Genomic DNA, 14,446 nt, shown 5'->3' on the forward strand with positions numbered 1-14,446 from the left:
CCAACTTCTCTAAAACTGGGAATTAAAAATGGGTAGGCAGATAGAAACCTAAAATAAGGAGACCGGATAAAAGCTATCTGAGAAGTACTTAGATACCTATATGTCTTCCCCTACTCCACTTTAGTCACTTAAGTTATTAGAATCTTGTTTCAATCTAAGCATCTTTATATTGAGCTAAAACAAACTGATTCATCTCCAAATAAGGAATACCTTTAAAGAATTCATGCTTTCTCTTGTGGGCATTTAGTGCTATAAATTTCCCTCTACACACTGCCTTAAATGTGTCCCAGAGATTCTGGTATGTTGTATCTTTGTTCTCATTGGTTTCAAAGAACATCTTTATTTCTGCCTTCATTTCGTTATGTACCCAGTAGTCATTCAGGAGCAGGTTGTTCAGTTTCCATGTAGTTGAGCGGTTTTGATTGAGTTTCTTAGTCCTGAGTTCTAGTTTGATTGCACTGTGGTCTGAGAGACAGTTTGTTATAATTTCTGTTCTTGTACATTTGCTGAGGAGTGCTTTACTTCCAATTACGTGGTCAATTTTGGAGTAAGTACGATGTGGTGCTGAGAAGAATGTATATTCTGTTGATTTGGGGTGGAGAGTTCTATAGATGTCTATTAGGTCTGCTTGCTGCAGAGATGAGTTCAATTCCTGGATATCCTTGTTAACTTTCTGTCTCATTGATCTGTCTAATGTTGACAGTGGGGTGTTGAAGTCTCCCATTATTATTGTATGGGAGTCTAAGTCTCTTTGTAAGTCTCTAAGGACTTGCTTTATGAATCTGGGTGCTCCTGTATTGGGTGCATATATATTTAGGATAGTTAGCTCTTCCTGTTGAATTGATCCCTTTACCATTATGTAATGGCCTTCTTTGTCTCTTTTGATCTTTGATGGTTTAAAGTCTGTTTTATCAGAGACTAGTATGGCAACCCCTGCTTTTTTTGGTTCTCCATTTGCTTGGTAAATCTTCCTCCATCCCTTTATTTTGAGCCTATGTATGTCTCTGCGTGTGAGATGGGTCTCCTGAATACAGCAGACTGATGGGTCTTGACTCTTTATCCAGTTTGCCAGTCTATGTCTTTTAATTGGAGCATTTAGTCCATTTACATTTAAGGTTAATATTGTTATGTGTGAACTTGATCCTGCCATTATGATATTAACTGGTTATTTTGCTCGTTAGTTGATGCAGTTTCTTCCTAGCCTCGATGGTCTTTACATTTTGGCATGTTTTTGCAATGGCTGGTACCGGTTGTTCCTTTCCATGTTTAGTGCTTCCTTCAGGGTCTCTTGTAAAGCAGGCTTAGTGGTGACAAAATCTCTAAGCATTTGCTTATCTGTAAAGGATTTTATTTCTCCTTCACTTATGAAACTTAGTTTGGCTGGATATGAAATTCTGGGTTGAAAATTCTTTTCTTTAAGAATGTTGAATATTGGCCCCCACTCTCTTCTGGCTTGGAGAGTTTCTGCCGAGAGATCTGCTGTTAGTCTGATGGGCTTCCCTTTGTGGGTAACCCGACCTTTCTCTCTGGCTGCCCTTAAGATTTTTTCCTTCATTTCAACTTTGGTGAATCTGGCAATTATGTGTCTTGGAGTTGCTCTTCTTGAGGAGTATCTTTGTGGCGTTCTCTGTATTTCCTGGATTTGAATGTTGGCCTGCCCTACTAGGTTGGGGAAGTTCTCCTGGATGATATCCTGAAGAGTGTTTTCCAACTTGGTTCCATCTTCCCCCTCACTTTCAGGCACCCCAATCAGACGTAGATTTGGTCTTTTTACATAATCCCATACTTCTTGCAGGCTTTGTTCATTTCTTTTTCTTCTTTTTTCTTTTGGTTTCTCTTCTCGCTTCATTTCATTCATTTGATCCTCAATCGCTGATACTCTTTCTTCCAGTTGATCGAGTCGGTTACTGAAGCTTGTGCATTTGTCACGTATTTCTCGTGTCATGGTTTTCATCTCTTTCATTTCGTTTAGGACCTTCTTAGACCTAATACCATAAAAATCCTAGAGGAAAACCTAGGTAGTACCATTCAGGACATAGGCATGGGAAAAGACTTCATGTCTAAAACACCAAAAGCAACAGAAGCAAAAGCCAAAATTGACAAATGGGATCTCATTAAACTAAAGAGCTTCTGCACAGCAAAAGAAACTACCATCAGAGTGAACAGGCAACCTACAGAATGGGAGAAAATTTTTGCAATCTACTCATCTGACAAAGGGCTAATATCCAGAACCTACAAAGAACTCAAACAAATTTACAAGAAAAAAACAAACAACCCCATCAAAAAGTGGGCAAAGGATATGAACAGACATTTCTCAAAAGAAGACATTCATACAGCCAACAGACACATGAAAAAATGCTCATCATCACTGGCCATCAGAGAAATGCAAATCAAAACCACAATGAGATACCATCTCACACCAGTTAGAATGGCGATCATTCAAAAGTCAGGAAACAACAGGTGCTGGAGAGGATGTGGAGAAATAGGAACACTTTTACACTGTTGGTGGGATTGTAAACTAGTTCAACCATTATGGAAAACAGTATGGCGATTCCTCAAGGATCTAGAACTAGATGTACCATATGACCCAGCCATCCCATTACTGGGTATATACCCAAAGGATTATAAATTATGCTGCTATAAAGACACATGCACACGTATGTTTATTGCGGCACTATTCACAATAGCAAAGACTTGGAATCAACCCAAATGTCCATCAGTGACAGATTGGATTAAGAAAATGTGGCACATATACACCATGGAATACTATGCAGCCATAAAAAAGGATGAGTTCGTGTCCTTTGTAGGGACATGGATGCATCTGGAAACCATCATTCTTAGCAAACTATCACAAGAACAGAAAACCAAACACCGCATGTTCTCACTCATAGGTGGGAACTGAACAATGAGATCACTTGGACTCGGGAAGGGGAACATCACACACCGGGGCCTATCATGGGGAGGGGTAGGGGGAGGGATTGCATTGGGAGTTATACCTGATGTAAATGACGAGTTGATGGGTGCTGATGAGTTGATGGGTGCAGCACACCAACATGGCACAAGTATACATATGTAACAAACCTGCACATTATGCACATGTACCCTACAACTTAAAGTATAATAATAATAAATAAATTTAAAAAAAAAATAAAAATACTGTCATGGGGAGAGGGGAGGGGGGAGGGATTGCATTGGGAGTTATACCTGATGTAAATGACAAGTTGATGGGTGCAGCACACCAACATGGCACAAGTATACATATGTAACAAACCTGCACGTTATGCACATGTACCCTACAACTTAAAGTATAATAATAATAAATAAATTTAAAAAATAAATAAATAAAAATAAAAATTAAAAAATAAAAATAATATTGACCAAAAAAAAAAAAGAATTCATTTATTGGCTAGTCCTCAATAATATCCTCCTCTCTTTAGAATAACAGAGACCAAGAGGTGCCAAAATTATTATGCCATAGTCTTTAGCACAGAGTGCCACTTGGATTTTCTCACAAGCTGATAAAGTGCAAAACCTGCTCTGACCCATTTAGACTCCAAAGCTTCATTACAAACCTCCCAATAATTGAACAACTGCAATTCATTATGAGCATGCTGTAATCCAGGGCTTCGTGAAGAAAGTATCTGAATGGTAGGAAGCAGCTGAAATGAATCTTCTGAATTCCTTTACAATTCTAAAAGTAAACAGGAGACTTTCTGGATATGGTTAAGATACAGAAAATCAGATGGAGCTTAGGTCCTGAGTTCTTTAACATTCATTGCAATAAAAGCTTTTGCACACTACCTAAACTTCTAAAATACAGAAAATTATGTTTTAAAATGTCAAGACCTTCCAAGAGGAAATATTGCAGTACAGATTTCCAACAAATACTGGTGAAATAATTTCACTCTAAATGATAATTCATGTTGATAGTTCCATATTAAAAATCATGTTAGAAGCCTGTAATTCCTCCCCTTGAAAACATATAAGTAGTCATGCTATATTGGAATCAGCTCTAGAAAATGATCTCTTACCACCAGAAATATTTTCACAGTCTGTTCTGGAAGAACAACCCAGTCTTTATCAAGCTAATTATCTTAAGTCTATAGGGTAATTACTTCAAGATGGTCAAGGTGATATTTTTATACTTAATCATTCCAAAAAATAGACTGATAATATTTTTAGTATTTTTTAGAACTCCATAACAGATTTTTTCATAACAAATGACAAATATCAATCAGGTATCCAGAACAGCTATTCTAAAGCCACTATTCACCTCTGTTCCATCTCACTTAGGGACAGTTAAGATTAATTAACAGTTCAAATTAATTTCTCTGAATAATTTCTCTGACCCATCTCTTGGGTCTATTATTAGCATTTGACCCAATAGGCAGAGACCATCAAGAATAAAAAATGTATAATGCTGACGATTGTGTATATGACCACTCTGGAATATCAATCACATACAGTTAAAAGCCAGGATTTTTCTTATGCCACATTCAATCTTCCAATTCACTCTTTAAAGAGATTAAATATGTCTGTGTTCAAGAGCACTCTAAAAATCTATATGTAAAAGTGATTTAGTAATGGTGTTGATTTACAAAAATAAAGCAATAGTAGAGTATCCTACTCTTTGATAATGCATGATTTTATTTTCTCTTTGTAAGAGGCCTCTCAAATAAGTGTTGGTCTCTGTTGACAACAGTCATAAAGCTCAGTATTAACATTAAATGTATTTAATTTGGTAAAATCATTTAGCTTTTAAAAGGAAAATTTTAAGTAGCCCAAATAAGAAAACCAACTCACAAAGCTACATGCGGGTATAGTTTATAACTGAAGGCGCATGAGGATGCAATTCTACTTAAAATCAGACACAGACCGAGGGGCCTGAATTGTTGTGTACAGACAATGTGGTATATTAGTAACTTCCACCTTAAAGTTTTTCATTCCAAGGTGATTTGCTTTTCTTCCTAGAAGGCACAGAAGAGCTAATTGAAAATATACTCATGGGTTGTAAAACAAAAAACATTGTGAACCATATATCTTATCATCTAAGCAAAAAAAAAAAAAATTTATAAACATAATTTTATTAAATCCTAAGAACACTTATTTCTTTGGACAAATTCCATGAGAAAAAAAATGTGCCTTGCAGAAAGTGTGGAAAGCCTTTTATAAGAAACAGATAATACTACTTAAGCCAACTGATAGTGCTTAATTACTTACCTTTTTGCCTTAGTTCCAACAAAACTTCTAGAAACAAATTCACTGCCCCAAAATCATAGTAATCCCAGTTGCTTCATAGCATAGAAACCTTGTATTCTTCCTTTATTTTTTTATCTTTAATTATTCAGCTTTACATTGTTTTAAATTTTTAAGACCAATTCCAAATAGGTAATGAATATTTCAAATAGATTCTGAAATCCTGCCAATCTTCTGATTGCTTCTTCTCACATATGCCTTTCTTCTTTTGGCACCAAAAGAATTCTAGAATCAGAATATTTCTTTGTGATGTATTAGATAATTGGCTATTATTATCATCCTGCCTATGTCAGGGGGAGTTCCCTATTCCAAATAGTATAGGTCCAGACTAAGCTCCTTCGTGAAGAACACCAAATCTGACAACAGAAAATAATAAAATACCTCACAGGAGAAAGACTCTACTTTTAACATGTAAGATTTAAAAGAACCAATAAAAGTTGACTGAAGGATAAGCATTCCTTATTTTTCATCATTTCTTAAAATATTTAACATTATATAACAGTATAAAACAACAGTTGTCCATGGATGATTAAAACTGCAGTGCTTATAAAACCAAGTATTAGATTACATCAAAAGGCTTGATGTAATCCTTGTTGCATCAGATGCAACATTTGTAATCAATGTTGCATCTGATGCAACATTGAATGCAAAACTAACAAATGTTATAAAGTATTAGACCTAGAAAACTGAAATTACTTTGCAGCCATCTCTGACGCGTTTAAATTTATAAGAGTTCAGTTTAATTGGGCTTGGTGGTAAATGAACTAAATACTGTGACTGGCATCTGATCTTAATACACACATTGTGATATCTTCAAAATTGACACTTTCTTCTTGGTCACTCTTCTCTCTTGCATCACCACTATAAGGCAGTGATCCTCAATCAGAGATGGTTTTACTCACCTGGGGACATTTCACAATGTCTAAAGACATTTGTGGTTGTCGCAATGGGGATAGTGTTACTGGCATATAATGGGTAAAGGCCAGGGATGGTGCTAAACCATGATGCTAAACCCCTTACAATGTGCGGGACAACTCCAGACAACAAAGAATTACCCGATCCAAAATAATAGTATTGTGAAGATTGAGAAACCCTGGCAAAAGGACTAACAGTACAAAGATCCTATTAATGTGCTATGCTTCATGTTGTAATAAGGAATATGAAAGAACTAAGGCTAACAACTTTTTCAATGGTCAATTTAACCCTAGAATTTATTCTACATTTTGGCACTCAAAATCCATACTCATTCATTAAGCTCTCATTCTAGTCACATACTTTCATTCAAGAATCTTCTTATGCCATTCCAATCCAATACTGGCAGATACCTCTGAATAATTAATATTAAGTACCATTTTTAATAAAAGTCCTCAGGGTCATATGTCTATTCTGAACAAAAGCTCAAAGAGAAACTAAATAAAATACATTTTGTCAGTCACTAGTCCTTCAATGTCTTCTATTTAAGCCATCTAACTTTTACTCCCAAATGAAGTTGATTATTCAGTGGCAATTTTCCTGTTTCTGTTATAGTTATGACAGTTCTCTGAAACTTCAACCTTGATCATGAAGAGAGATGCTCCAACATACAAATCAGGTATCCTCACTATACTAAAAACTATGCAGTGTCACAATAGAAACATCAGAAACCAAAGTTCTCTGATCAGATGCTTTCTATGAAATACGAAATAGCTAAACCAATTCTAAGGTATGCCTCAAAGTTATATGCTTCCAAGCTATTCAAATATAAAACAAGCACTAACAAATGGGCAACCTTGTCCATCGCAAGGCTAATAAATCAAAATCACCAAGGTAAGTTAACTGCATTTTCAGTGGGTGCAGATTTATCATCACAGGCATGATAATCATGCTACCACTAGAAAAAGCAATGTGTTTTCCATGACCTTGGTCATAATTCACCAACAACACTGAATTATAATGTTTCACTATATCACTCTGGGCACACTCTAAAAAACGACTTCAGGACTTTGGGTCTTCTGAACACGCATGTGTTCATCTGATGATTTTTTTGACACTACAATTTAGTATGAAAACTATAAACACCTGATACCTAAAGAATAAGGCAGTGGATAAGAAAACTGAAGAAAAGCAGGACTTAAATGTCTTTAAAAGTTTCCGAAAATAAAAAGTTGGTGGGAAATTTCAGTTAGTTCAAATACAGAAGCCTCCACATTTTCACCTTTTCAACAATGACTATAACCCTTACATCTGACAATTTCTTTTAGTTGAATTCCCTACAGTAGGAATGTCAAGGTTGAAATAAAGTCAGAGAAGTTTCAAGCATTCTGTTCTGTAAGTAGTTTTATTTTGATTTCCACAAGTGGAGAAAGGCTTGACTGCCGCAAATGTTTCCAAGAAGGAGAAAGTGGTTAAGAGATGCTGATATCTTTCCAGGTTTTCAGAGATTAATAGAAAGTATAGAAAATCACATAAGGAACACAAGATAGAGGAAACAAGTTGTTGCAAAGACGGACAAGATATCAAGGTATACTTTCCTAACTTGCACTGTTGCTCCCAAGTTTAGAACGTGAAAGAACTGAAATTGCATTTTTAAAATATTTAAATGGAAACTTTTAAAATCCTAGGACAAAAGGCCAAGTGTCCAGAGATAAAATTTTGAAAAGTTTGACTATTTAAAGAACTGCATAAAATCAAAAGCCTGAATTGGAATCCTGATTGGGATCCTTCCTGGATGTGTAAATTTGGGCTAGCTATATAATCACTCAGAGCCTCTGGTGTTTGCTCTTATTGTTGTTTGTTTTATTTTTATTTTTTGGTTGTTTTGGTTTTGGTTTTTAGTTGTGAAGTAGAGATCATAATGTATATCAAGAGCATGAAACATATGTTATGCAAGAAAATTCATGCCATTAATTATTAACTCTCCCATGAAATAGGTTATGGGTCTTTGTGAGAAGACAAAGAGCAGAGACAGAGAGCGAGCAAGAGCTCCACATTTATTGCTGACCATGGGTTCTGAAGACAGTCCAGAAAGTGACCACTGTCGAGCTTTTCTGACTGCTGGGTGGGAAATGAATCCATTGGAAAACTCAAGATTCTAATAATAGTGGTAGCTAACATGCTAGACACAACAATCTAATTGAGGTGGTTCTATCATTATCTATTAGGATTCTTATTCTACTACTGCAAAAATCAAAGATCAGATAAATTAAGGAGATTTCTCAGGTCATAGGCATCAAATGGAGGTATAATAAAACCAAAAGCAAGCTCGAGAGCTGGCAGCAATGGTCATAGACTGGGTTCTGTCCATAAGGGGTCCCAGATGCAATGAAACATTAGAATCATTCTCATGAGAGACTAAACTATCAAATATTCCTTTATCCTGTTTCAAACATACATATTAATGGAAGAGAATAAAAAATTCAGAGTATTAAAAGATAATTTGAAATAAATAAGAAAGATTGAATTATAAAATAAATATAATTGGGATAATAACCCTCCATTTTGGAAAGAAGAAATCCTGCCACACACCATAACATACAAAAAATAAACTACAGAGGAAGTAACTTTTATTGCTATTGTTGTTGTCATTGTTAGAGACAGAGTCTTGCTCTGTTGCCCAGGCTCAAGTGCAGTGGCATGATCATGCTCACTGCAACTTTGAACTGCTGGATTCAAGCAATCCTTCCATTTCATCCTCCTGAGTAGCTATGACTGCAGGCACACACTATCACATCTGGCTAACTTTTAAAATTTTTGTAGAGATAAGTCTCTCTTTGTTGACCAGGCTGCTCTCAAACTCCTGGGTTCAAGCACTCCTTCTACCTAGGACTCCCAAAGTGCTGGCATTATAAGCATGAACCACCATACCTGTCCCCAAAATAAAATTTTATGTATAAAAACCCAATAGCATATTTTTAAAATTAGAGTATTTTTATGTTGAGGCTGTTCTGTCTAAGCATGACTAAAAAGCCAAAAATCATACAGGAAAATATTAAAAGTTTTGACCTGTAAAATTTAACTTCTGTTCAAAAAATACACCATAAACAAAATCAAAAGATATATTATTGAGCAAAACATTTGCAGCATATCTTTAATAAAGTACAAATTATCAATTTAAAAAGATGAACATTGTTTCTAAAAAATCAAAAGACATACAGAGACAATTCATAAAATAAATGAAAATGGCCAGGAATTAAAAGATGATTGAAAGATAATAATTAAAACAACAATCTGATACTTTTAACCTATCTGTCAAAAATTATTATGATTATTAATGCCCAGTGCTGGGGAAGTTGGGACTCATTTCATTGCCAGTGAGAGAATACATAGGTACAAGTTCTCTGGAAAGGAATCTAGCAATCTACATCAAATTCAAAATATATGTGCCTTCAAACTAGCAATTTTACTGCTAGGGATGTTTCTAAGGAACAAATCTAACAAGTATTCAATAAGTCGTGTAGAAAGGCATTTATGGAAAAATTAGTTAAAACGATGACATCTTTCAAACAACGTAAGTGTCCCTCAGTTTGTTGATCAAATTATGGTATTTCCATACTATGATATGTAATTCATTTGTTTAGAAAAGTAAAGTAGAGTAAAGTAGATTAATATTTAGAAACCTGTTCTTGGCATAGCTTGATTAAAGCAGGCTAGGGGATAATTATTTATTATAGCATAATACAATTTATGTAATCAAATACATATTTTTAAGTCTGGAAAGGTGTAACCAAAGAAATAAAAGAAAATAGCTTGGAAAAATATAAACCAAGGTTAACATGGTTGTCTATGAATAGCTAAATCATAAATATTATTTTCTTCCTTTAGTTTCAATATTTCCTGATTTTTCTTTAATAAACATGTTTTGCCTTTGTAATTCAACTTATTACAACCAAAGAATTTATATTAAAATATTCATCTTTTTAATAGGCTCATAAACATTAATTAAAGAAAACCAATCTGATTTTACAGAGGAATACTGTTTTTCTTTTTTTGCATCTACACTAAAATAGACCAGTCTTCCTAGTATTATTTTTTTCCACATTTAAGATAAATTGATTCATTGCTTCTAAAATCTAAAACCAAGGAGTATAGCTAATACTTACTCTAGCCCTTATAATTTTAGCCTTTCCACAGTAAAATTGTAAGTGTCTGCTGGTCAATTCGTTTTTAAACTAAAATGGATGATGTAATATTAGTATCCAACACACGCTGTTGATTGGCTGACTCATTTTCTAGCAATGTGTAGAAAAATGTCATGGTGCCTACGAACACACTAAAATACGATGACAGATTAATTATTTAGAGGGTGAATCATAGCTACAGAAAAAAATAAACAAGGGAAAATAAAGGATTCTGAAATTAATCACATGAAGGATTCTGTGTAAATGTGGAAGACAGGTTCTTCTATTTGTAGATGATAGTTGGTTACTTCTGGAATTAATTTTTAAAGTCTCCAATCATGTTCTGAAAGCATTCAGTCTCAAAACAAGTTTGTTATTTTAGTCTCCACACTCATTGAGCCTTTCTCCAGAGAAGCTGCCAAACCCAGCACCAGTTGGCCTCTTGGGAACAAGACTAAGCTAACAGCAGATACTTCTTTTTGAACTGTTAATAGATGTTAAAAGGATAGAGTTGAACTAATCTAAATCTATTAAGTTGGAAACAAAGGTTGCCTCCAAGGGAATTTGAATTCTATGGTCAAAATTGAGAACATTTCCATTTTCTTCCCCATAACTGCTTACTTTTTTTTTTTTTTTTTTTTTTTTTTTTTTTTTTTTTTTTTTGAGACAAAGTCTCATTCTGTCGCCAGGCCAGAGTGCAGTGGCGGCAGGATCTTTGCTCACTGCAACCTCCGCCTCCTGGGTTCAAGCGATTCTCCTGCCTCAGCCTCCCAAGAAGCTGGGACTACAGGCGGGCACCACTATGCCCAGCTAATTGTGCTTACCTCTTTTAAGTGCTCTGCTTTTTCTTAAATATTGCTTGTAAATAAGTGCCTATCAATTCTACTGCTCTCTTTTGCCTGGCTCTTTCCTGTGTTGTCAAAGTGGTCCTTGGAAGTATTAGTGAAACCTGAATAAAACTAGGCATAGCAGCATGTTACACAAGCCTCATTTCCTTACCTCGCTTCCTGGACCCCATCCAGACTATCAGTGAAATTTACAGAGATTCAAGTTAATAGGGAGAAAAAAGTAAAAGCACATGATTGCTAGATTGCTAATGAGAGTATAAATTGGTCCCACTGCTCTGCAGGGCAATATAAAGCAACGCTTTTTAAAATCTTCATGCCCTTATACCCAGTAATTCCACATAACTATTTATAGTCAAGTAAGTCCAGCACAGCATTATTTGATTCACAATAGATTCATTCACTTGCAGATTTTTTTTCTAACTTTAATCAGATAGTACTCTAATACAGAAAACACTCACACAACCAGAAACAACGTTAGAGCCGCAGTAGACATGAAAAATCTTTTTGCTCAGTTATTTCCAGTGATTTTCAAACAGGTTCCTAAGTATTATTTTAAATGTTGGAGAGTATCTGATGGTCCTAGTGGGTGGGCCAGGGATGTCACATGCTGGTAATGCCTGAATTATTTCCATATAACAAAGAATTCCCCTGCCCAAAGTACCAGCAGTAGAACTGGTGCTCTACCCAGGTCCTCTCTTCAAGGTCACCCATTCCCAGTTTCTGGGAATATTGCTCATTTCTGGATCATAGCTGTGTCTTTCACAAGGCATTGCTGCAGAGACCTGCCTTGCCCAAGGTTTTATTAATCCTCCTCCCAGATGGTACCCATGGGTGATGTCTGCCTAATACAGGAAACAATGGCTGACTCCTTTGCTTCAACCTGGGACAATTCCACAGGGCCTTCCTATTCCTATAGCTCCTTGTAGGATTGACTGAGGGCCTCAATTCGTATCCTATTGCAGGTTAGCTTCTCCCTCTGCCCAATCCTGCCTTCCCAACTTCATTATAAAAGTATCTCTTATGAACACACACCAGTAAAACTTCTGCCTTCAACTCTCCCTCTCAGTTTGTTTCCATGGAACCCAATTTATGACAGTCTTCACTGAGATACACTGCTTTAGTCCATCCCCTTATACTCCAGATGTGTCAAGAAGGCACTAGAGAAAGATCATGTCTAAAGTACAGAGGTAGCTAGTTAAGCAATCTTTGCATATACTACACGTTAGAAACTACAAGAAGTTTAATAGGGAGAGAACCAAGAAAGAAAGAAAAAAATGTTAAAATATTTATTGTGGGAAAGTATACGTACCTACAGAGAAGAAAGAGGAATGAGAATGACAAAAAGCATTAAGACATGACTATATGGAGAAATGTTAAATAATGATAAAACTTGAGAAGCAATATTACTTGTTCACTACAATAAGATAAATCAAAAGAAGACTGCCCAAATATCTCAGTTTGGGGAAGACTATTTACTGGATTCTTTAACTACTCTCAGTCTGTCTAAACTATTCATAATTAGTGTTCATCATGGTGATGAAGCCAAAAGATAATAATTAGATATTTTCTTCTTAAAAGTAAACAGCTACTAGGACATAGAGACCATCAACTGTAGTGAGAGTGAATAAGCATGAACGTAAAACAACTCCCTTTCATCTGCAACCATTATTCCTCTGTCCTCAGAAAAGGCAGCTAATTCTAAACACCCATTGTCCACTAAAGTCTTTCTTATCCCCAGTGTTCTCTTCCTAGTCATTTGTCAATCTTGGAAGACATGTCTCTTCCATGGCCTATTACTCTACTCTTATTTTAACACAGTTCTTAAATACAGTGTGATGATACTTTTACCCTGCAACTTTTATACTTACTATACCTCTGTTCTGTATCAAATGCAGAAATTTCCTGTATTTTCAAGAATAGTGTAGAAAGAATTGCAATACTGCTGAGAGTTCCAGTTGTGACCTAACAAGCACCTCTCCAAAAAAGAAAAAAAAAATGCGGGTTTTGAAAAAATTTTTAATGTAACCTCACACTTAGAATGCAGAACTAGTTTGTAAAATTAGTAAGACTTTTTATTTTTGCATAAAAAGAAAGTTGACTTTATCACACTGGCTTTCTTAATTTTCTCAGAATCAAAACTAGTATTTTTTAAAACAGGAAATAAAGTACACTAAATGAATGGAATTATTACCAAAGCCAATATGGCCAAGATAATTTTCCCCAAACCCTCATTTGAAAAGAATTTGATATCTTAATGTAAAAAGTCAAAGAAATCCTTGGAGTTTAAGCATCTCAAAACATTGTGTCAAATACCTAACATTTATTTTTAAGTAATTTGAATAGTACTTTTATCCTGTACATGTCCAAAAACAATCTTGAAAAAAATATTATTCTAACTTACAGTTAAAATGTCCTGCCTTTCAAAGTCTAACAGGTAACATGGATAAAATACTAGGTTCTCGTTTATTCATTCACGATATGAAAAGAATCTTGTCCAACAGCTTCAGGGAAATGTACTAAGTAGAATTTACGTTAATCATTTTCTCATTGTTATCTATGTGAACTACAGTAGGAAGGAGTCAAACTTTAGGATTTAACTCTTTAAAAGTTGAATAATGACAGGAGTTATCATTGCCAGATCCCACTCAATTATGTAAAATCTATGATTTTACATCAAAGAGCACCATGGTACTATTTTAGTCATCCTCTGATTCATTGGCCTCGCTCTCTTCATATTGCATAGAACAATCATATGTTTAATTAAATTTAGAAAAAGTAATAAGCATTCCACATTTTGGGGTGGCAATATGGACCTCCTCCTGTGTTAAACATGTCCCAGTTTATGGCTAAGTTGACAATTCAAAGGCTAAACTAGAAAAGTCAGGACAGCTTGACTTCGTTGGGTTCCCAATTGTACAGCTTGCAATCTTTCTATTTCACTGAGGTAGCGGGGCACCATAACAGGAACAGATTGTTCCATCAGCAGAACAAAAATCGAACCAGCAGCAGTTTTCTCTAAAACTGAGACTGTTTTCCAAATGTGCATGCTCTAGTTAGGACTAAGGTTATTTATTCAAATGCTAATAGAAGTTAAATGTGGCCATTAGCTTTCTAAGTTGAACTTAAAGACTATTTCTTTTCTCTCTTGCCTAGAAGATCTGGTGATATGCCTAGATATTTTCCTGGCTATTAGATTCTGAACCAAATTCCCCTTTGTATGAAATTGTGATTGATCCCTCTGTTTAG

This window comes from Macaca mulatta, chromosome 5, assembly GCF_049350105.2.
Source record: "Macaca mulatta isolate MMU2019108-1 chromosome 5, T2T-MMU8v2.0, whole genome shotgun sequence".
NCBI lineage: Eukaryota > Metazoa > Chordata > Mammalia > Primates > Cercopithecidae > Macaca > Macaca mulatta.